Genomic DNA, 23,767 nt, shown 5'->3' with positions numbered 1-23,767 from the left:
ATTTTATCCATTTTAAGTATACATTTCATTGGCATTAAGTATATGTATACTGTTGTGCAACTATCCCCAATGTCTATTTCCAGAATTTTTCCATCGTCCCAAATAGAAACTCTATAACCGTTAAGCACAAACTCCTCAACACATCCATCCCCAAGCCCTTTGTCCCCCCACCCACATTTTCAAGAGTTATTGGTATATTAGGAATAGTAATGTTTTTTTTTTCTATTATTTGTTTAAGAATTTTTCACTCCATTTGTCAGTTGTGCTTTGACTTTGTTTATAGTATTTTGGGGCATGCAAAATTTTGTTTTTAAGTAATCGAACTTGTCAAACTTTTCTTTTACTGCCTCTGGATTTTAAGGCATTGTTAAGGAACCTTTCCCTATATCCAGATTGTAGAGGATTCACTTATATTTTCTTCCAGTATGAGTGTGGCTTTTTTTTTAACATTTAGATCCCTGATCCACTTGGAATTTATGCTTGTAAGATAGAGTGATATATATATATATATATATATATATATATATAAAGTTCAAATGAGCCACACTTGTGCTGGAAGAAAATATAAGTGAATTCCTCTACAATCTGGGTGTAGGGAAAGGTTTCTTGTGTGTGTGTAGGTTTCCCTGGTAACTCAGTGGTAAAGAATCCGCCTGCAATGCAGGAGACACAGATGATGTGGGTTCGATCCCTGGGTTGGGAAGATCCCCTGGAGAAGGAAATGGCAACCCACTCTGGTATTCTTGCCTCAGAAATCCCATGGACAGAGGAGCCTGGTGGGCTACCGTCCATGGGGTCGCAAAGAGCTGGACACAACTGAGTGACTAGACCACCACCACCACCACTATATTTAGAGGCACCAATTCATGATAGACTAGATCTTGTTGAACTCAGCCCCGTCCATGGCTGCATATAGTCCTCAAAAGCAGTGATTTGCTCCCCCAGCACTTCTGTTCCAAGCTTATTGTCTTCAGCTACACACTGTATTGGAAGTTTTAAAATTCCTTAGCCCACTGAAACTAGTCTAGAAGAGTCCCAGAACAAGCCATCTGCTTGCATGCTTCTGACACACCCCTCTAGTTTTGCCGTTATCTGTCTCATCATCCCAAGATTTCACATCTAATAAAATGGACGACTTGGCAACAAGTGCTGGTCTTTTGGCTTTCTTTGACTCATACTGTCTGAGGCGTTCTTCCCTTAGCTTCTTGGCTTCTTCACTTTCCTCCTCATCAGATCCCAAGAGGTGAGTGTCATCAATCTTCACTCTCTGTAGCTCCACTTTCTGTGGTGTCTTCCACATTAGCAGGGCCATACTTGCCCAAAGCTTTCTTTACTCCTCCACCAAGTAGTTGTTTAACACCTGGAGGCTGGTGGTGCTTTCTGAGTCTCTAAAAACCCATGGTGACAGCTGATTTGGGAATTAACTAGGTGGAAACGGGGGAAAAAGAGGAGCACAGGTGGATGAGCTGAGTGCTAAGAGAAAAAAGGGCCAATACTATTTAGTAAGAGTGTCTGCTTTCTCTCCTGATTTATAATACCACCTCATTCACATCACAGGGTTCTATAAATGCTGAATTGTGTCTAAAATTGCATTCATTTTACATACATATTACCAATTTATAAAGTAATTGAAAAGAGGCAAATAATTTTCTAGCCTCGAAGAAATTTTTTTTATTGAAAAGGGCTCCAGAAGTCACCCTGGTAGCTCAGCTGGTAAAGTATCTGCCTGCAATGCAGGAGACCCTGGTTTGATTCCTGGGTTGGAAAGATCCCCTGGAGAAGGGATAGGCTACCCACTCCAGTATTCTTGGGCTTCCCTGGTGGCTCAGATGGTGAAGAATCCTCCTGCAACATGAGAGACCTGGGTTCGATCCCTGGGGAAGATCTCCTGGAAAAGGGAATGGCTACCCACTCCAGTATTCTGGCCTGGAAAATTCCATAGTCCAAGGGGCCACAAAGAGTTGGACACAACTGAGTGACTTTCACTCCAGATGCCACCTCGGTCAACCTTCAGTGGCTCCTCACCATTATCAAGATAACCTCTCTCCTTAGCCCAAGAATACCTCCTGATCTGATCTGCGCCTGCCTTTCTGGCTCTGAATGCCACTGCTTCTACTTCTCTGAGTGTCTTAGCATTCAGATCTCATGACACTGCCTTTAGGAAGCCTTCCCCAACCTTTCCATCTGAGTCAGAACCTCTTCTCCTGCACTCTTGTGGTCTCCAGGGACACTCGAGTTATGGCCTCATTGTACCATATTGTAGTCATGGGCCATACTTTCTTTGTTCCACTAGACTATGATTCCATTGAGACAAGGGAGAGTGTCTTAATCTTTGTGGGGTTTTTTTTTTTTTTTGTATTTCTAGATACAAAGAGAACTTGATAAATTTACAGCGGTGTATCTAGGCTTGACTTGAATTCTTCGAAGAACAGTTTGCTGCCCCAAAAGGCAAACTGTTCCATTGTTATGTTGCTTGAAAATTCTTGTTCACAGCACACTAAACTGCCTGCCTGTAATTTCTGCCCACTTGTCCTTGTTGTATCCTTAGAAACCAAGTCTCTCATTAAAGGGTGGTGATCTGCTCCCAGAGCTGGGCTTTGGCCGAGGATGCAGCTATGACTGGTGCCTCTTTTTGCAACAATTCACTGCTGCTGTTTGGGGTATGAATTCTTCCCTGAAGATTTGATTTAAGGTAAGAAAAATCTGAGTTCCCCAGAAAGTGCTGCTGTTTGTTATGCTATTTTAATGTGTTCCCACAAACGGCTTCCCTGAAAGGCTTCTGCGTACTCACGTTCAGCGTGTTATTTATCACCTCAGTGATGACATTTGCCCTTTCTCTCCATCTTTTCATTAGGGACTCGATGGGTTTAATCAGAGTCTTTGTTCTCTGTTCTTCTAGGTCGTCTGTGGTGCTGACTTGCTAGTGGTTATGGGCACCATTACAGTGCTACTTGATGCCCCAGCCTTTGGCTTCAAAGGCCTGGCCTACATCTGTCCATGAGTCCCAGGACCATATCTACAGTGTTCTAAGAAAAATCTACTCCTGCTACAGATTAGAGTTTCTCAAAGGACAACGTGAATTAGAACCTCCCAGTGAGTTTGTTAAGGGTGCAGATTTCCTGAGTCCATGCTCCTGATGTTCCAGATCAAAATCTCTGAGGATCAAGCCCTATAGTGTGCTTTTTAAACTAAAGCCTGTCTGGATGATTCTCATTCAGGCTAACATGAAGAATTGCTTCCCTAGGTGTTGGCAAAAGAATCACTGTATACACCGTCATTCATCTGTCCTGGATATTCATGGAGAACTAAGCAGACTCACACCTTGATCAGTGGCCCATATATTACTTTTCCTTTTCCCATTAGCTATAAGCTTGGGGAGGGCAGGGATTCTACTGGGTTTTATTTTCATTGCATTGCCAGGGCTCAGCACAATACATGGCACATAGTAGGTGCTCAGTGAGTAACTGTTGAACAAAACCAAAGGGAATGAATGTTTCATTCTCCCTTCCACTGCCCTCATCCTTGAAATGTGGAGAGAGGCTGTGGTGTAAGTGAAAGGAGAGGCATTGGAAGCAGGGAGAGTGCTGAAATGCACAGGAATGCACCTCTTATGGCAGAGGCAGAGCACTGAAGAAAGCTGTGCTTGCAGCTAGCTCCCTCATGAGTGAGAAGTTCTGTAGGTGCAGGGTTATTAGGCGATTCTCTCTGACTGTGACAGATGAGGCAGCTAGCATCTGAAGAGACAGGGACATCAGTATGAATTTCTCCCTTCATGCAGACCTCAAAGTATATGAAGTTTTGGGAATGAGGGAAGAGCAAGAAACGGTAAAGGCTTGTATTATTGCGTCTCTACACAGTAACTCATTAATGAAGGCCTCAAGGACTCTTAATAAGATTGACTGTGACAAGTACCTCGGGTAGCTAGTATGTGGAGTTGGTGTGAATCAGACAGCGTAGTTTCATATTCAGATTTGTACTAGCTTACTTTCTCTTTACTCAGTTTCTTTATTGGTAAATGGGAATAATTTAAGTATATAATCCCCGTGCTAGTTAAGATAATGCTAACTACTGTAACGGAGACCTTCCCATACTTCAGTGGCTTTATACAACTGAAGTTTATTAGTTGATTGTGTGAAGTCCAAATGGATATGATATTTCCATATGGTGGGTGGCTCTCCTCCATGTGGTGATTTGGGAACCCAGGTTCTTTCCATATTGTGGCTCCACATCCCCTAAGGTGTTGGTGTCCTTTGCTGGAGCCTGTGCATCCATTCAATTGACAAAGGAAGAAGAAGCAAGAAGGCACACCAGCTCCTAAACTGCTTCGGCATGAAAGTGACACATGCCACTTTCTTCTCACATTTCATTGGGGTGAACTAGTCACATGACCAATTTAGGCACAAAGGAGCATGGGAAATGTTGTCTAATTGTGTACTCAAGAAGAAAATGGCTTGTATTACAAGTCATCGCAAAAGCATAGTGGTTGAAAACCACCATCCTTTATTTAGTTTGTAATTCTGTGGGGCAGCAATGTGTCCTGGGATCCGCTGGGCAGGTCTGCTGATCTCAGTCAGGCTTGCCTGCTCAGCTGACTCATAGGCATGAGGTCAGCTGCTGTGTTGGCTCGGGGCTGGTTGGGCTCGGGTGACTCTAGCTGGGAAAGCATGGCTTTGCTTCGTTTGTCCCTCACTCTCCAGTAGACCAAGCCAGGTCTGTTTACACAGCAGCTGGGCTGACTCCCAAGAGCAGCAGCAGAAGGCTGCACCATCTCTCGGGTCCCAGGCTCAGAACTCACACAGTATAGTTTCTGTCATGTTATATTAGCCAATACCTGGAATCCAAAAGTTGAGACACAGAAGCTGGGCTAGTTTTGTAACCTGTCACCTAAAGGAAATACATTTGGTTAAACAGGTTGTCTGTTAACTTGCTTAACAGAATACCTGACATCATAGGAAGTGTCCAGGAAACATCTATCATCATTATGAATATCATTTGTTGAATATCTACTAGGGGGCAGATTCTGTACTCTACTAGGCAACTCACATGCATTGTCTCATTTCATCACCACAACTATCCCACTTTATAGATGAGGGGACTGAGGCTCAAAGAGATGGAAAAAAGCTATTGAAGGTCATTCACCTAGTTATCGGTGGTGCCCAAGCTTATTCTCTGTACTGCCTTGGGTCTTAGCTTTCCACCCCAAATGTTGAAGGAGAAACTAAGCTTGCATCTGAGATGCTATTAAACCTTCAGGAAAGTCTAGGTGATGATATGAAAAGAAAGACACTGGCCAGATGATCTGAAGTATGAGAGGCAGTTTGGGCAGATGACCCTCATGTTGATCACAGCTCATCTCAAGGACAAAACAGTGATGATTGTCATCACTCCCCTGCTGTCGTCTGCTGCCTGGTTCTTTCCCCATCAACCAAGGTTGTGAGATTCCTTCCTGACCAATAGAAACCATGTTAGTGTTAGAAGAATGAGGTTTGAGGGAAGTGGGTAGGGGAGAGAGAGAAATTCAGCCTCAGGATAGAAAGTTCCAGGACAGAAGAGGAGTTTGAAATGCCCTTGGCCAGATGTTCCCATTCTCTTTTGGGAACCAAGATAGTGATAAGATAGCACTTCATTGATCCTAGAGACAAAGTTTGGTGAGTGTATGACTTAGCGTCAGACATTTTTCAGTAACCTCCAGGCTCCCAGGAGTCTGCACCAAATGCTGGGAACCAGTAGTCTAGTTCAGAAAAGTGGATAGGTTTCATTTTGAGAGTCAATTCTGTTAATTTGGTAATGGTCACTGGAAGCCCTGTGTTGAGAGGGACTCAGAGAACACTAGATGTTCCTGTCTAGGTGTTACAGGAAAGATTGCGCTGACTGATAATTGATGTATCTCAGTGGCCTGGACAGAGCTGTTGGTGTCACATGTGCTGTTTTTGCCATCTGTGATCCACTTACATCCTCATAAAAGGCAACTGGAGCCCAGAAAGATGATGTGATTTTCTCCATCTTACATAGTCCCTTAATAGCAGAAGCAGGTCTATATCCTCCATCCCTCAATTAGTGCCTCAGGCATGTATTACTTTTTTAGTTTCTTTCCACATTTGCCCATGTTTTGTCCTGGAAGCCTGCTTCCATGCCAGATATGGTATGGTTTGCTTCCTTCATTTATGAAAACAAAACTAAACAAATCTTTTTTGGGGATTTGCCTGCTGAATTCAATTGTCTGTTGAGACAAAGGTTTCAGTTCTGGTCTATCTCCACATCTCTTCTCCTTTTCAAACACATTTGTGCCAAATCATGAGATGTTTGAAATCAGAGGGCTAGTTTATTGTTGACCTGAAATCTGGTGCAATTCAAGATGACCTAGTGAACGCATTCCACCTCCTGTTCTCTTCTTCAGCCTCCAAGGTCTCTCACTCCCTTTCTATTTTCATACTTTTCCAGCATCTGAGATTAATTAATTTCTACTTACTGGTCTGCTCACCCACACACAACCCCATAAAACTCCTGGGTCCCCTAAAACCTCATTTCACCAGAGCTAGAAGGGCCTTTGGCTTCACCTGGGCTATTTTCTGAGAAGACCAACACTCAGAGAAGAGCTGGACGTTTTCAGGGTGGCAAAGTTGAAAGCCAGTTTCCCAGAATCCAGCAGGCCACATTGCCAACTTGCTGAGTGGCCTCTTCCCACTAATGGCTTGTTCTGTGAACTCTTTTTTTTCCCTTAAATTATTTATTTTTGGCTATGCTGTGTCTTTGTTGCTGCACGAACTTTTCTCTAGTTGTGGCAAGCAAGGGCTGCTCTCTAGTTGCAGTGTGCGGGCTTCTCATTGCGGTGGCTTCTCTTGCTGCAGATCACAGGCTGTAGTGCACGAGATTCAGTAGTTGCAGCTCGAGGGCTCAGTGATGCATGGGCTTAGTTGCCCCTCCTTGGCATGTGGGATCTTACCAGATCAGGGGTTGAACTCACATGTCCTGCATTGGCAGGCAGATTCTTTACTACTGAGTCACCAGGGAAGCTGAGTTCTTTTGTTTAGTTCTCATTTTGTCTCTACTTTCAGGAATATTCCATCTGCTTCCACCCCATCTCCCTCCTCCTGTAGCTGTGTGAACCTGGGGAGAAGAGAGAGACAGGGGTGGGAAGAGCATGAGAAGACTAGAGAAAAATGTGAATAATTTTATTAGTGTTGTTGTTGTTCAGTCACTGAGTCGTGTCTGACTCTGACCCCACGGACTGCAGCATGCCAGGCTTCCCTGTCCATCACCAACTCCCAGAGCTTGCTCACACTCATGTCCATTGAGTTGGTGATGCCATCCAACCATCTCATCCTCTGTCTCCCTCTCCTCCTGCCTTCAGTCTTTCCCAGCATCAAGGTCTTTTCCAATGAGTCATTTATTAGCATATCCTCTATTAATTATATAAAAAAGGCTGTGTATTCAGGATGTATTTTTGAATAAGGCTCTATTAATGAAAGATATTAATAAGGAACATTTTTATTTTATTTTTAAAAATTAATTTATTTTAATTGGAGGCTAATTACTTTACAATAGTGATTTTTGCCATATATTGACATGAATCAGCCATGGGTATACATGTGTCCCCCTTAAGGAGCATATTTTTATGACTACTTTCCTCTCATGAGTCAGGGTAGGAATAGGTTTTCCCCACATGTCTTAATCTTCTATCTCTCTGTGCTTCAGTCCTAGTGGCATTTCTTCATCTTCCTTCAGTTCCCTCCAAACAGATCCTTTCCTGCCACAGCCTTTGCACTTGCTGTCCTCTGTGTCTTGACCACTCTGCCCTCTTCTAGCATCCCCATCTTCCTGGCATCTTTTAAGACTCAGTTAAATGGGCCCTTCTTGTGAGGCTTTACCTGACCACCTAATCTGATTGTGCTCCTTTAGCCCATGTGTCAGTTAGCCTTTGCCGTGTGACCATCCGCCAAATGAGTGGCTTAAAGCAACTATTCATTTAACTCAAATCCTCAGACATATGAGAGGGCCAAGCAGAGATCAGCTGAGCTGACCCAGATAGAAATTGCCTTGTCAATCTACAGAATTGTGAGCTAAACAAAATATTTATTGTTTTGAGCCATCTTGGTTTGGGTGGTTTGTTACACAGCAAAAGCTAACCAGTACAGGGGCCTGGATTAAGACCCCAGACTCAATCAGGGAACAATATTGGCCCTCTATGTTTAGATCTTATAGCAGACAGTTATAATGCCCCACTCTTAGCCCTTGATGTCTTACCATTTCTGTCCATATTGATCTGAATTTCAGCTGCCAACTTATGCCTTTCTTTGCTCGAAGGCTTTCTCTGTCTGCCAGATCCCACCCTGCCTACCCACAGAGTAGAACAGAGTTTCTGGAGGATTAACACAACCATGATCAGCCTTCAACCAGTGACCCTTGGGAGGTGGAATATAAATGCCCCAGTTTCCTCATAATTTGGGTGGGATCATCCCATCCTCTCTTCCAGAGTTCCCCAGTGGGATGGAGCTCTGAAAAAAAGAAGTGAAAGTGTTAGTCACTCAGTCCTGTCTGACTCTTTGCAACCCCATGAACTGTAGCCCACCAGGCTCCTCTGTTCATGAAATTCTCCAGGCAAGAATACTGGAGTGGGTAGCCATTTCCTTCTCCAGGGGAGCTCTAAGAGTTGGTAAAGAGCTTCCATCATCTCCCTGCTCTTGTCTTTTTCACTCATAGCCTGACCGAGAAGCATGTAACCCAAGGTTGAGCCCAGGAGGCTCATTTCGGTGTGTCTCAGGTGAAGCTGTCCATTTGCACCCAGCAGATTTGGCATGGTGGTTTTGATGGATGGTGAAGAGCTTTTGCTACAGTTATCTGAGATGGAATGGAGGTGAAGGCTAGGTGAAGCCAAAAGGTATAAGTAAAGAATGAGTTTGGGAAAAATCTGCTTTGTAACATCATGTGGCAAGAAACAAAAGCTACAAGTTTAATGTATCCATTTCCTCTGTGATAATCTTTTTTTCTCCTAATGCCATTTGTGTGTGTGTGTGTGCACTCAGTATGTGTGTTTGAGGTATAATTTACATGTTGTGAAATACACAATTCTTCACTATACTATTCAGTGAGCTTTGACAAATGTATACAGGCAACCCTAACCTCACAAATCAAGATACAGTGCATTTCACTCACCCTGGAATGTTCCCTTGTGCCCCTTTTCAGTCAGTCCCCACCTCCCGAGCAGAGGCAATCTCTGCTGGGATTTCTTGCATATATTTGTCTTACTTCTAGAACTTCACACAAATGAAGTCATTCAGTACATACTCTTTTGTGTCTTGCTTTTTTTTCACTCACTACAATGCTTTTGAGATCATCCATGTTGTTGTATATGTCAGCAGTTCATTCCTTTTTTAAAAGTAGATGTAAAAAAGCATTTCTTGCTCAACACATGTTCTGGAGGTCAGAAATTGAGGAGCTAGTGGTTTGAACTCAGGGTGTCTCGTGCGTGTCTCTCATGAGGACTTGCTTCCAAGCTTACTCACATGACACTTGGTAGGAGAATTCAGTTCTTTGATATTTGGTACTCTTCTTTAAGCTGCTCATAACACAGCTTCTCCCCAGTCAAGTGACAGGCCTACTGGAAGTCATAGCTTTTTATAACCTAATCTCAGAAGTGACATACCACCATTCATGCAGTGTTCTGTTGTGTGCACAGAACAGCTCTAGTCTGGAACAGTGTAGAAGGGAACTATGTACAGTGTAACACCAGGCAGCGGGCTCATTGAGAGCCATCTTGAGAACTGACTACCACACTTGTCTTACTTTGTTCCATGCCATCTTCTTATGGCTGGCCTTTGGAACAGTGATATGGCCAGTTCATTCCTTCTTATTACTGGATCATATTCCTTTGTGTGACCATCCTGTAATTTATTTACCAGTTCCCATCACATTGGATATTTGCAGTATTTCCTGTTTTCATCTACAATGAATAAGCAACCATGAATATTCATGTACAAGAGTTTTTACAGGCATATATTGTCATTTCTCTTGAGTAAATATCTAGGAGTGAAATTGTTGGCTGGTAGGGTAGATGTGAAGCCTTTGCTGTGGCCGCCTCTATGGCTGGCTCCATTTCCCCAGCCGTGTATCTGGCTTGCCTTCCTCCCCCTCTGGTGGATCTGGTGGCTGAAGCTCCAGCACACATTCTGTCGAGGGGCCTCATGTACTTCCTTCCAAGTTTCAGAGCAGGGATTGCGGCAGGAGGGAGCATAGGGCTAGAGGTTGAGCCCAAGTGGCTGACAGACCAGGGTCCATTCTTGGTTCTTCATTAATAAGTTCTGGGAAAGTAACTTTCCAAACTTTGGTTTTCTTGTTTGTTGCTCTTCAGGATTCCTTCCAGGTGGTTCTGTCTTGTGAGTACTTAGTAGCTGCTCCATTCGAACTTGTTTTCCTAGGCAGAACAGAGACAAATATTAAATTATTTCTATTCCTCCTTACTTCAAAAACATGAAAATTGTTTCTATTTCCCTGATTTTCCTGCCTTGTAATAAGAGGTGATACTAAGGATGGTCTTTTGTTTTCTGTGACCTGGATATCCTACAGGAATACAAATGGGGAAGGGGATATAAGAGAGCTGAGACTAGAAGAGGAGGGAGGCTGCAGAAGAAGAGAAAGAGTAGAAGGGGGAGACAAACCCAAGAGGAGAAGGCGGGGGAAGGGTGTGTGTGTGTGTGTGTGTGTGTGTATGTATGTAGCATAAGAGCAAGAGAAAGAATGAGATACATACACACAGAAGATGATAGTTGCCAGGGAATAAACTTTGAGGAGGAAAAAAGTTGTTCTGAAGCAGTTTGACTGAGTCACGTGCAAGGTCGGTACATCCTATGCACATATACTGCCCTCTAAGCACCCATGAAAATTTCAGGGAAAACAGCCATCATTCTACAGTCTTTTCAGAGTTCTATATATATTTCGTTTTTTTTTTATTCATTAGTATTTAACTTTGGCCTCATGGTGACCTTGAGACCAGAGGAGAATCTCCCATAGGGCCCCTACAACATTGAGGTTGAATGAATGAAAGTATTAGTTAAGGCAAAAGGCTAAGTTGTTGTCACAAAGAGACTTAACAGCACAGTAGTCCACAGAGCCAAGAGGTTTATTTGTCTTTGAGGTAGAAATTCAGAGGGGCCTGGTTCAGATAGTGAAGCAGCTCTGCTCCCCAGTCAGTCAGAAACCCAAATTCCTTCTACTGTGTAGCTCTGGGATCCCCTGGGGATATTGTTGTTAGCTGTTTGGTTGAAGCTAGGTTGTGGTGGCTTCCAGGTGGTGGGAGGGAGAAAGATAACATGGAGGAGGCATGTCTGCTGTCTTAAACCCCAGTTCTGGAAGTGGCATTGCTTCCTTTCACATCCTACTGGCCAGAATTCAGTCGACATGATCAAGCCTCATGGCAAAGGAGATAGAAATGCAGTCAAGCTCTATGCCCAGGAAGAAGGGGACAGTTGGATTGTAATAGGCATCTGGCAACCTTCATCCCAAAGAGCAAGCCCTGAAACTCCCGGTGGGCTACTTGGGGAACTGCTGCACCCGTGCTTTGAGGGAAGAACGACATTCTTTAGGTCTCAATGAGAATTTTCTCTACTCTGGCCTGCCTTTCCCCTGGCCTGTGGGCATGCTCACACATGGGCTTTGCACAAGAGGGTTATTTGCTAGTTCTTGAGCAGTCGGCTGATCCCAAGTTAAACTATGTTTCAGGAGCTGAGTAAAAGCAGGAGAGGAGTGAGCTGAAGGGCCCTGTTCCTTCCCCCGCATGTTTGTCTCACAGCGGGGAGCTGAGACTCCTCTCAAATCTTTCTCTCTTTCCCTGGAAAATCCTCCCAAGCCAGATGTGCCCTTCCCCACCTCTGTTCCCCAATAGTCTTTTCTCTGCCCTCCTCCCTCGCAGACCCCAACAGTGTTGGCTGCCTATGACAGTATGTAATTGAACACAGCATCTTCCCTGTGATTAGTCACACTTAACCCCAGATGCAGTTGAATCAACCCTTAAAAAGATGCAGCTAAGGTCTCCGGGCTACAAATTCCTCCTGAAGTGCCAAGTGCTGTGTGCCTGGGTGTTGCTCCAGGGTGACACCAGAGCCAGTTCTATTATTTGAGACCTTCCTCTCTTCTCACTTTCTTCCTCCCTCTTCCCCTCTCCTGTTGCAGGACTTGGACACTAACGTTTTTCTTTCCTTCAGGCCCACCATGACCTGGGAGCCAAATCCACCCTGTCAGCAGGTTCCTTGGCATGTCATCCTGGATTTGGCTTGAAATCGGACCCCGTTGGGGGCAGGGGCGGGGGGGTGCGGCGCGTCTCCATAGCAGTCAGTAGCTGCTTAGTCAATAGCTGATTAGGGCAACAGAGAATTTTCTCTTCAAGAGAAAGAGCTAGAGTTTAATTTATCTCAGGGCAAAATGGCTCATCTCAAAATAAATGATATTCTCTAGCTGCTAGAACAGCTGTTGAGCAAAACACATTCTCCAGCAAGTGAGAAGAGTGACAACCTGCAGATCTTAAATGAGAAGAAAATTAAAAAACAAAACAAAAACAAACAGATGTGGTAGAGTATATGAATGCTAGCCCGCAATACTTCCCCTGCCCCTGGCATGGCAGCTCTTTGCATCCAGAAGTGGAATCTGTTTCTTCTTCCCTTTAGTCTAGTCTGGTTATGTGACCCCTCTGACCAATGGGAAATTAGCAAACATGAAGTAAGCTGAGGGTTTAAGCATGCTAGTGCTCTGGGGCGTGCTCTCTTGTAGCTTCTGGCACCCTGAGACCCAAGATGGCCTGCCCAATGGTTAGAGACATGTGGTTTCCCCTGTTGCCCTAGCCAATAACTTCCCAATTCTAGACACGTGCATATGGCTGTCCTAGATCACCCAGCCTCCAGGTTAGCCAGTTGGCTGCAGGCAAGTGAGAAAACTCAGCCCAGACCAAAAGAACTGCCTGGACAAACCTCAGAATCATTGTCTGTTTAAATGGTGGTTGTTTTAAGCCACTGAGTTTTAGGGTGGTTTGTTCTGTAGCAAAGGCTAACTGATAACAACCAAGTCACTGGTACATGTATGTGTGCCTGTGTGTGTCTTACATCGTTCTTCCACAGGGTTGCCATTTCCTTCTCCACAAGCTCCCTAGAAGTGTTCTTATATGTCAGATGTGAAAACTGGTTGCTAAAACCACAGATGTAGCTTTTGTGGGGGAGTCTTCTTTGGTTAGACAAAGCCTTCATGAGATTCTGTCTTTCATATTAGTTTTATGTATTTGAAGAGGCATAGTTTGGCTTCATTACTCCTTATCTTGTATTGAATATATTGGTTTTATTTTGGAAGAGACTGTAGTAAACGTAGTTCTCATGGCTCTAAAAGAAAGTGAAAGTGTTAGTCGCTCAGTCGTGTCCAGCTCTTTGTGACCCCATGGACTGTAGCCCACCAGGCTCCTCTGTCCATGGAATTCTCCAGGCAAGAATACTGGAGTGGGTAGCCATTCCCTTCTCCAGGGGATCTTCCTGACCCAGGGTCGAACCCAGGTCTCCCACATTGCAGGCAGATTCTTTATCATCTGAGCCACCAGGGAAGTGACTGGCAATAGGAATCCTTTGCTTCATGATTTTCCTGTTGTACTTATTTCTGTGTTTCTCTTTTCTATACTTGTTTCAGCTATGAAAATCGGTTTTCATATTTATTGAGGCATAGTTTGTATACCATAAAAGTTACCTGTTCAAAATGAATACTTTGATGTTTGGGAAATATAGAGAGACTTACAGCCATTGCTATGATCTAGTTTTAGGATATTTCTATTACCAAATATATTTCTGTCACTTTGGGCCCATTGCAGTCAGTCCCCATTCTCTCCCTCAGTCCAAGGCAATCACTAATCTACTTTCTGTCTCGGTAGATTTGCCTGTTCTGGACATGTCATATACATAGAATCATAAAATATATGTTAGCACTGTTTTTGATCAAGACTTAGAATAGTTGTTTTCTACAGACATAAGAATATTCACAAAAGCTAGTTTTCCTTTGAAAAGTTGATCCATGAATAGGTAGAAGATGCCCTATATTGATTGGGGTTCTGTTAAAGCACAAGCCGAAGCAAGGACACGGGACAGGTAGTTTAGTTGGGAGATAGATGATCACATGAAGCAGAACTGAGGGAGCAGGGAGAATGAGACTCAGAGGGGAAAAAATAACAAAATAGTTAAAAGCATGCAGTGAGAAGATTGGCACTGTGAACAATCAGGGCTCAGTCCCACTGAGGGCTGCCTGAGGAGCCACGTGGAGTGTGCTTATGCACAAGCTGGGATATTCATCCACCATATTAGTTCCCTAACGCTTTGTGACTAGTTACCCTAAACTTAGCAGTCCAAGGCAACAATGGACGTTTATTATCTCTTACAGTTTTAAGGGTCAGGAATTTGAGGTTGGCTTAGCTGGGTGATCTGGCTTGGGGTCTCTCATAAAATATCAGATGCAGTTACCTGAAGGCTTAATTGGGACTGAGGATCCACTTCCACGATGGCTCGGTAACTTAACTGACAACCAGTGCTGGCTATTGGCCAGAGGCCTCAGGTCCTCACCATGTGGCCTTCTCCATAAGGCTACATGAGTGAGGACTCATGACATGGCTGTCAGCTTCCCCCAGAGAGATCCAGAAGAGAGCAAGAGAGCAAGATGGAAGCAGAAATGCCTTTTATGATCTAGCTTTAGAAGTCACACACCATCACTTCTGCTGTACTACATTGCTTACCCTGGTTAGCCGTACTCATTGTGGGAGGTAACTACACAAGGGCATGAATAGCAGGAGGCAAGGTTCATTGGGGCCGTCTTGGAGCCTGGCTACCTCATCCATTGCCTTCTGTCCCACTGTGGTTGAGGATTGCCTTTTGTGGGTTGAGCAAGCTTGAGGATGGGTAGGTGAAGACTCAGGTTTATATGTTTGTGGTAAGAAGCTACCAGCCTGCTGGGAAGTATTTGTGTGGCTGTAGGTGAACTCAGAGGTGGGCCTTGGGACTGTGGGACCGAGCCTCACTTGCATCTGCTACGTGCCCCAAGGCTGGCATTAATGGTATGGTTTTGGAAAAGTGAAAGTTGCTCAGTCCTGTCCAACTCTTTGCGACCCCATGGACTATACAGTCCATGGAATTCTCCAGGCCAGAATACTGGAGTGGGTAGCCATTCCCTTCTCCAGAGGATCTTCCCAACCAGGGATTGAACCCAGGTCTCCTGCATTGCAGGCAGATTCTCTACTGTCTGAGCCACCAGGGAAGCCCAAGAATACTGGAGTGGGCAGCCTATCTCTTCTCCAGGGGATCTTTCCGACCCAGGAATCGAACCAGGGTTCCACTGCAGGCAGATTCTTTACCAGCTGAGCTACCAGGGAAGCCCCCTGGTTTTGCAGGTCCACCCTTAATAATGAAGAGAGATAGCTTCCACAGGTCAGGCTTACAGGTGCAGCAAAATGATAGCTTGTTGGTGAGGTATTTATGCTTTGGTACATGCTCTAGGTGACTGCCAGATCAATGAGCTTTGGGCTTTTAGGACCCCTATCCTCCCTGAAGAAGAAGCTTCCAGAACAGCAAAGCCAGCCTGCTCCTTGTATTGCTAAAGAGTATAAAATCACAGGGCAGCCCCTGGGCAGAGGCCCAGCCACATTGTTGAAATATGGGGAGGGAGCTGGAATCACAGGCAGGAGGCAGGATTTAGAGTCTCCGTGTGGTGAAGGTTCTTTTCAAGGTAACCTGGAGTAGGAGGAGGTGACGACAGCTCAATGCCTGGCAGTGCTGCCGAGTGCGGGATTTAAAGCACTGACATCAGTGGACTCCATCACTCAGACCACCCCACTCTGCTCCGCTGTAAAGGAGCAGCAGCAGGATGACAGTGGGGGTGGGTGGGAACAGAGTTACAGAGGGAGGGGAGGAGGGAGCCTGTCAGCTGAGGTCCCTGGCTGCATGGCCAAAGCTTAGAGGACGCATATGATCCGACTGGCCCAGGACAGTCCTAGCTTCTCCTGCTCTTCTGGAGTAGTTATTTATAGCACCTCCTCTTACTCTCAAAAGCATCCAGGTTCAGATGGCAATTACACAGTCATCCTACCCATAGCACATTCTACTGCTTCTCACATAACCTTCCTCACACAGAATCATAAATGTTGGACATCTGTCTTGTCTACTGACCTATAATTTTGGGGAGGATGGGGACCATGTGTGACTTTGGCATCACTGGAGCATTTGTGAGGTGCTCAGTGTACACTGACATGTGGACTGAGTGAGTGAGTGAGTGACTGTGTGGATGAATGAATGCACTAGGTCTGTTTGAAAAGGTGTGGTGTGGTTGGAATGACCGAAGGGGAAAGAAAGGGGACATCTTTAAATCTCTAATTCCAGAGGGAGTCTTAGGAGGTGAGTTTTCAACCCCCATGTCAAAGCTCTGTTCAAGTAGATTTCCTTCAGTTAGCTGCAGGGCTCTGGGGCCAGATGGTGTATGCTCACAAACAGAGCCACCACCGCTGCTGCGAGTATGGGGCTGTCAGACACTCAGAAAAGCCCTGAGTGTGAATCAACAGGCTTGGCATCTCTCCTCTCCCTGGCTCTGCTCTGTCAGCAAGTGGTCTGCAGGCCAGGAAATTGTCCTCTCGGCAGCACGGCGACCATAATGCACATTTTCTTCAGTATTTCCTTTTTAGGCAGAGGGAGCCAAGTATTTTGCCACCAGACAAGGACCATTTATGGACGACTCGGTCACATTTGCTGAGAGCCGCTGGGACTGCCACGTGATCTTAAGCATAAACCTTACCCCATCTCCTGGAGCCAAGAGCACAGGCTCAGTGCTCAACAGAGCAGAAAAAATGAAACCGAAAAGCTGAAGCCAGAGTTCTGCACAGACTGTTTGTTATATGGTGGCTCATTTAAAAGGGAGACTTCACATCTCCAGTGGTGAGGCTTGATTTATCATCCCCAGCTTAGCCAAAGCTACTAAAAACGCCTTTGCACTTGGGTCTTAAATTCCTTAACAGAAGATTCACTTTTTTGTTGTTGTTTTAGATCTTAGAAATCGAGTGAGGACATTTCTTCAGGAATGAGACACTGGGTCATAGTACCTGGCTTCTTCTTGTTGCTCTACCATTAGGTCATTTGGTGTGGCTTTTTCTTCTAGGATGGGAATTACTAGGCTGCCCACATCACTATAAGACTGAAGCCCTGTAGTCTATTATTAGGAATATTTACATTCTCCCATTCCACTGCTTTCCAAGCATGATTCCAAAACATACACTTTTAAAAAATCCCCCCTGAAGTAGAACACTTCTTAGCCAATGGTTCAATATTTATCTAGCATTTACTGTGCTTAGTTGCTCAGTCATGTCCAACTCTTTGCAACTCCATGGACTATAGCCTGCCAGGCTCCTCTGTCCATGGAATTCTCCAGGCAAGAATACTGCAGTGGGTTGCCATGCCCTTCTCCAGGGAATCTTCCCAACCCAGGGATCAAACTCATGTCTCCTGCATTGCAGGTAGATTCTTTATCATCTGAGCCACCAGGGAGAATACGTGTCATTTTAGTGCATTAACAGCAGGCTAAGACAGTAGATGATAAGTAGTAATGTTGTAGCTGAAAGATAGAATATGGACAGAATTTAAATAGGGGAGCAGGAGAGGGGGCCTTCCAGAAACAGAAGCACCATTGGCAAAGTCACAGACCAGAGATTGGCAACAAGCAGCTGTTGGGCCAAACCTGGCCTGCTGCATTTTTGTAAATAAAGTTTTATTGGAACACAGCCACGCTCATTCACTTACGTGTTGTCTGTGGCTGTGTTCAGGCTATGACAGTAGAATTGAGAAATTGTGAACAGAGAAATGTACTGCCCCCCAAAGACTGAGATATATTTATTACCTACACCTTTGTAACAAAAGTTTACTGAATGCTGGCATGATGAACTGGGGGTCATTTTTCCTTCCTGGATGGGATATTCAGAAAAATATAAGATTGAATGGGAGGAATAGAGCTTCAAAACCATTTGGTAGGAAATAGAGAGCAGGCTCAGCCCCAGACCCAGACACTGAGAATCAGGGAAAATGGAAACTGCCTAAATGTATCAAATATACCTATTCATCCACCCATCCATTCATCTTATGGAGCATACATTTATCAATTTTTACAGAATCATATTGTTACTTAGGGCTTCCCTGGTGGCTCAGATGGTAAAGAATCCACCTGCAATGCAGGAGATCTGGGTTCAATCCCTGGGTTGGGAAGATCCCCTGGAGGAAGGCCATGGCAACCCACTCCAGTATTCTTGCCTGGAGAATCCCATGGACAGAGGAGCCTGGTGGGCTGCAGTCCATGGGGTTGCAAAGAGTTGGACATGACTGGGCGACTAAGCACAGCACAGCACAGCATTGTTACTCAAATATAACATGGCTATTGTAGGGAAAAAGATTTTTTAAAATATAGAAGACCCCCCTGCCAAAGGAGCAAAACCAACCATAATCCCACCAATGTTAAATAACTATGGTTACATTTTGTATGTGTACTTCTTATCTTTTTTTCCCTACACAGAAAAGGAAGTCTTTACTGAGTGCCTGCTACATGCCAGGCAGTAGGCTAAGTGCTAAGGATACAAAATGCTGGAAGCTTGGTCTTGATCTCACAGTTGGAGAGCAGTGACCCAAAGCTCAGTGACCCAGTCTGGGGTGAGAAGTGCAGTAAGTGCCCTAAGAGATACAAGAAAAGCAGGGCTAAAGGAGGGAGTGCCTCTTCCTGGCCTGTTATATTCAAGGCAAGCCTTAGAGGGTGCCTGGGGATCTGCCACGTGAGCAAGAATATTCCAGGCAGTGGGGAAAATAACTGATGTTTCCCACGTGCCTATGAGGTACCTAGGAATTTTATAGAGAATATCTCATGTAATCAGCACAGCAACTCTGGGAGGTAGATATGATCATTCGCATTTTACAGATGAGGAAAATTGACACTCTGAGAGGTCAAGGCATTTGCCAAAGCCCACACAGATAGCTCTAGGTGGAGGCAAGATTTGTCTATTGCCCATCCTTTTTTTCCTATTTGATCATGCAGTCTCCCCAGGATAACCAAGTGGCCACCTTCATTGATTTTATTTAACATATATTTATTAAGCATCCAGTGCGTGCCAGATAAAGAATATTTGAGGGTCATGTCCTCAAAGGGTCCTATAGGACCTCTCATCATGTGTGTGTATGTGAATGTGTGTGTTGGAGGAGTCTGTGTGCAAAGTCAGGTTGTGCTTTGGCTTCAGACAGAACTTGAAACTGATCTAGACCCCAAGTATTACTATATTCATTGAATTTTTCCCTCGTTTGTAGGACTCTTGGCCCCTTCTTGGAAGACACAGACCAGTCATGTTGCATTGTTTGCTGGCTAGAGTGAAAGTCACTCAGTCGTGTCTGACTCTTTGCAACCCCATGGACTATACAGTCCATGGAATTCTCCAGGCCAGAATACTGGAGTGGGTAGCTGTTCCCCTTCTCTAGGGGATCTTCCCAACCCAGTGATCGAACCCAGGTCTCCTGCATTGCAGGCGGATTCTTTACCTGCTGAGCCACAAGGGAAGCCCGCCGGCTAGAGAAGCCATACCAATTATGTGATTTGAATACACCAAAGATGGAGGTTGCCAATCATTTGGTAGATCAGTCAACCAATTTGCAGGGCTTTGATGGAGTTGGGCTAGATATATGGAGGAGAGGAGGGAGCAGTAGAGGAACACCCTTCCCTCGTTACTACTCAAGAGGAATGGTTGTCTCGTGGCCAACAGAAGACACAGGCTTGACAGTCAGCGCAGTAGGAGTTCTCGGAGAGGGGCCTCTCAGTGTGCAGAATGAATTAGAGATGCCTTCCTGGAGCGGCTGCATCTCCCGCATTTCTTCTCTTGACTGGCTGGGTAGCAAAGTAGCCCCATAGGAGCATGAAGAGAGGATAACCTCTCCTTTCAAAACCCGGGAGGCGCTTTCACTTCCAAATTCCACTGGGAGGGGTGTGTGCGGGTTGGAGGGTGGGATACAGCTCAGTCTCCCTTTTGCCAGAACACACAGAGAGCCACCCACCGTGTTAGGGAGCTGCAGCATGAAATATAACACGGCCATAAATGAGATTATAAAGAAGTTGCTTCCAAAGGCTTCACCTTGAAACCTTACCTTTGGCGTTGCGTGCACCGTTTACTGCTGCAGCTGCTGGGAAAGGAAGCTGTTAGTGTAGTACAGGGGAGAGGAGCCAGTCTCGGGAGCAGAAAATGACAAGATTTATTGCGGGAATAAAACCCCAGGCAAAGTGCCTCTTGTTAAGTATGTGTGTAGGGCCCAATGTCAAAGCAGTTCATGCCAGGCAAACACAGTGGTCTCGCTGAAAGATTCTCTTAACTGCTCTGTGCCTCTGTTCCTCTCTTTGTGGGATGGCATATTACATGGTTGTTATGAAAGGATCAGTGAGTGGACAGAGACTTGATTCTCTTTCAGGTTCCTTCATCCAACCATCCCTTCACCACTGTGCTCATGACCATGTCACCCGGTGACCCCCAAAATGATGCTGATCACCTCACAGCTTCTCCCCAGCCCCCACCTACTGACGATCTGAGACAGCGCCCCAAGGATGCTGCTCATCACCATTGACTAGAGCTCTCAAGGGCCTCCTGTGGGCCAGGTCCTGGGCTGGGGACAGGTGATGAACAGGAGAGACCTGACCTTTCCCTCCAGAGGTCTCCCTGAGCTTGACTTCAGGTGGTGGTGGTAGTTTAGTTGCACAGTCGTGTCTGACTCTCACGACCCCGTGGACCGTAGCCCACCAGGCTCCTCTGTCCATGGGATTCTCTAGGCAAGAATATTGCAGTGGTTTGCTCTTTCCTTCTCTAGGGGAGAAGGACCTCAGGATCTTCTTGTATCTAGGAGGTTGTGCAACCAACCAACTTAATCTTGGCTTTCACCAACTTGAGGGGCCATCAGAACTTCCTTCCTTCCTTTTATTTTTGGGGAGAATTCAAGCCCAGAGTTCCAGCCTAACTACAGATCCTAGGGTTCTTTTTTGGCTTCTTGTCAACTACGTCTCCTACCCACAAGCACTCTAAATTGTAGCAGATGACACTAACTAGACCAGCGGTGTCCAATAGAACTTTCTGTAATGATGGAAACGTTTCACTTTGTGCTGTTCAGTATGGTAGGCAGTGGCCACAGCTGGGTCCTGAGTGCTTGAAATGTGACCAGTCTAAATTGGGATGTGCTGTAAATGAAATTTTCAAAGCTATAGTATCTAAAATGCAAAATATCTCAGTAATCATTTTTATGCTGATTCTGTTAAAACTCTAATAGTTTGAGCATATTGGGTTGAATAAAGTATGCTATTAAAGTCAATTTTACCTGTTCATTTTACTTTTGAAACGTGCTACTAACATTTAAAAAAAATTACATAGATGGCTTGCATTACATTTTAATTGGACAGTGCTGTTCTAAACCTTTATTTTCTTATCTGGAAAATGAGGGGGATAGACTAGAGATCAGTAAGGTGTACTCATCTCCAGGATGCTATGATTGCCTCCACACCTGACTCACTGTGCGGATTGACTACCCAGCAGTGTGAACTATGGTCAAGGTTAACGTGGCAGGTGCTGTCAGGGTCCCACTCACATCCCCTCAGCAGTTACCATTCTGAAGGCATCCTACTTCAAGCACCATAGCTCTTCCTCTTAAGGTTCTCTGTGCTACTTCCATGGGGAGGCCAACGATGCCTCCAGGAATAGCCCTCAGCCAATGACAGATTGGAGTTCAGGGTAAATACCGCAGTTTTCATGCCCCTCAGGTGACATACTTGAATATGTGTTCTGCAGTTTCCCAGAGTTCTCCAGCAGGACTGAGCTTCAGCAGCCACAGTGGTACCGTGCTCAATATATCCTCCCTTTATTGCCTTTCTTCCCTTCCCTATCTTACTTCCCCATTCATCTACAGGCACTTTTCTAGGATTACTTCCTATGTAAACTACCACACTTCCGTCCTTTTAGAAGTCTGCGCCTGGATACATGCAACCTAAAATAGTCAGTTACTGGAGCTCGAAGAGAATGATGTTTAAGGGCACTGCCCAGATTTCAGTGGCTTCTCCTGTTGTATCAGCTCATCAGCATCTCTGGCCGATTAACCAACAAGTAGAAGTTTAATGTGGTTCTTGAGTTTGTCCTGTCCACAGAACTACAGACACAGTGACTTGGCGTTCTTTGCTTGCCCTCCCAAACATGCTACCTCAAAGGAATTGGCACTTTCAGCTACATTTTAGCTACACTAATGATTTCTATTTCAGTACTAGTTTCCAACCTCAGTTTTCATCAGTCTGAGCTCCTGGTTTCATTTTCTCCTAATTGCAGTAAGATGCCCCCAAGACATCTTAGGCATGATGGGTCCTGGGTGGGTGTAAATTGTTTGCTGCTGTTGAAGACACTCTGGGAGGGAACCTTCTGGGATCTGACAGGAAGTTGTTCCAGATGTCAGAAACTCAATGCCAAAAAATAAAAATAAGCTCCAGTTACTAAACAGATCAGGGTCTGGCATTTTAGAAATAAGAGTGTCTCTTAGATGAGCAAAATCTGAAATCTCTGGAAATGGTCCAGAGATACAGCACATACATGGCTTAGGAGTATTCTGGAAGTTAGAAGATGGATTATGGCCATTTAAGGAATCACTTTCTCATGTCAAATCAGGAATTAGAATCCTTGGAGAGCAGGAAGGGATCTTAGGAATTCTCTTATCCCCTCTCCACCCTCTAATTTTATAAATGAGAAACCCTGAGGCCCAGAGAAATGAAATGATGCATCTGTAGACACACAGACAGTAACTGTCCAGTGCTTTTCCTACAACCCTGGAGCACCACGCCTAGTCTTTGTACAGAAAGAAAAGCCAGTGACTCCAGAGCAACAGCCCTTGCTCCTACCTCGGGACTGGAGACAGTGCAGCCAAAGACCAGACCCCTCAGAGCTGTCTCTTAGCTGCACAGCATGAAGGGAACTACATTGGGTGACTCCCCAAGAGGGATCCCTCAAGGTCTGTCTAGAGGGCTGGCATGTGACATGCACTGCCTTAAAAATTACTCCAACCTGCTGAAGCAGCATGAGAACCAGAAGAGTATTTTTGGCACACCTCATGACACTGAGCTCTGTGCTCGGGCCCCAGGGATCTGAATCAGTTGTAAACTTGGGCTCTGCTCTAAAACTGTTTCTAATTGAAACAGTGGAGACAAGACAGACAATGAACTAATTCAAAATATAGAAATGTGATTCCTGAGTTTCTCCCACCAAATATCTGGTTGCAGTCTGGCATGTATCTTGTACCCTCTCCCATCCCTGGAATTCTCCAATAATTCCATGAATATGAATTGTATCTTATTACAATACTCATAAGTTCTTTAGGGACAGAAATCATGTTTTTATTCATTCATGCACACATGCATTCATGCATTTATTCAACAAATTGATTGAATGCCTACTATGAGTCCCTACTGTTGAATCTCTCCTAGGGATGGGAGAGAGTACTCAGTGAAGTGGAAGGAGGGGCAGAAGACATCCGAGCCTGTCCAGTGCCTTCCCATTTGACTCAGAAGTCAAGCCCAGGTCCTTATAACCATCTTTAAAATCTGTTCTGATTCCCCTGTCCTTTCCTACCCCACTGGCATCTTGATATACATAGGCTGGCTGGAAGTAGAGAAAGCTGTTATGTGAAGTTAGAAGGGGCAACTAGTTTTCATTCATTTAATTTCAGTGACCTAATTGATA

At 44.9% G+C, this 23,767-nt stretch overlaps 1 pseudogene; it reads right to left on the bottom strand.

Annotated features, from left to right (window-relative positions):
* Positions 1–874: 874 nt before the first annotated feature.
* Positions 875–23,767, bottom strand: part of LOC139034108 (elongation factor 1-beta pseudogene) — a 39,910-nt pseudogene continuing 17,017 nt past the window's right edge.

The sequence above is a fragment of the Odocoileus virginianus genome, unplaced genomic scaffold, assembly GCF_023699985.2.
Source record: "Odocoileus virginianus isolate 20LAN1187 ecotype Illinois unplaced genomic scaffold, Ovbor_1.2 Unplaced_Contig_25, whole genome shotgun sequence".
Lineage (NCBI taxonomy): Eukaryota > Metazoa > Chordata > Mammalia > Artiodactyla > Cervidae > Odocoileus > Odocoileus virginianus.
This window is presented reverse-complemented; position numbering and strand designations above follow the sequence as displayed.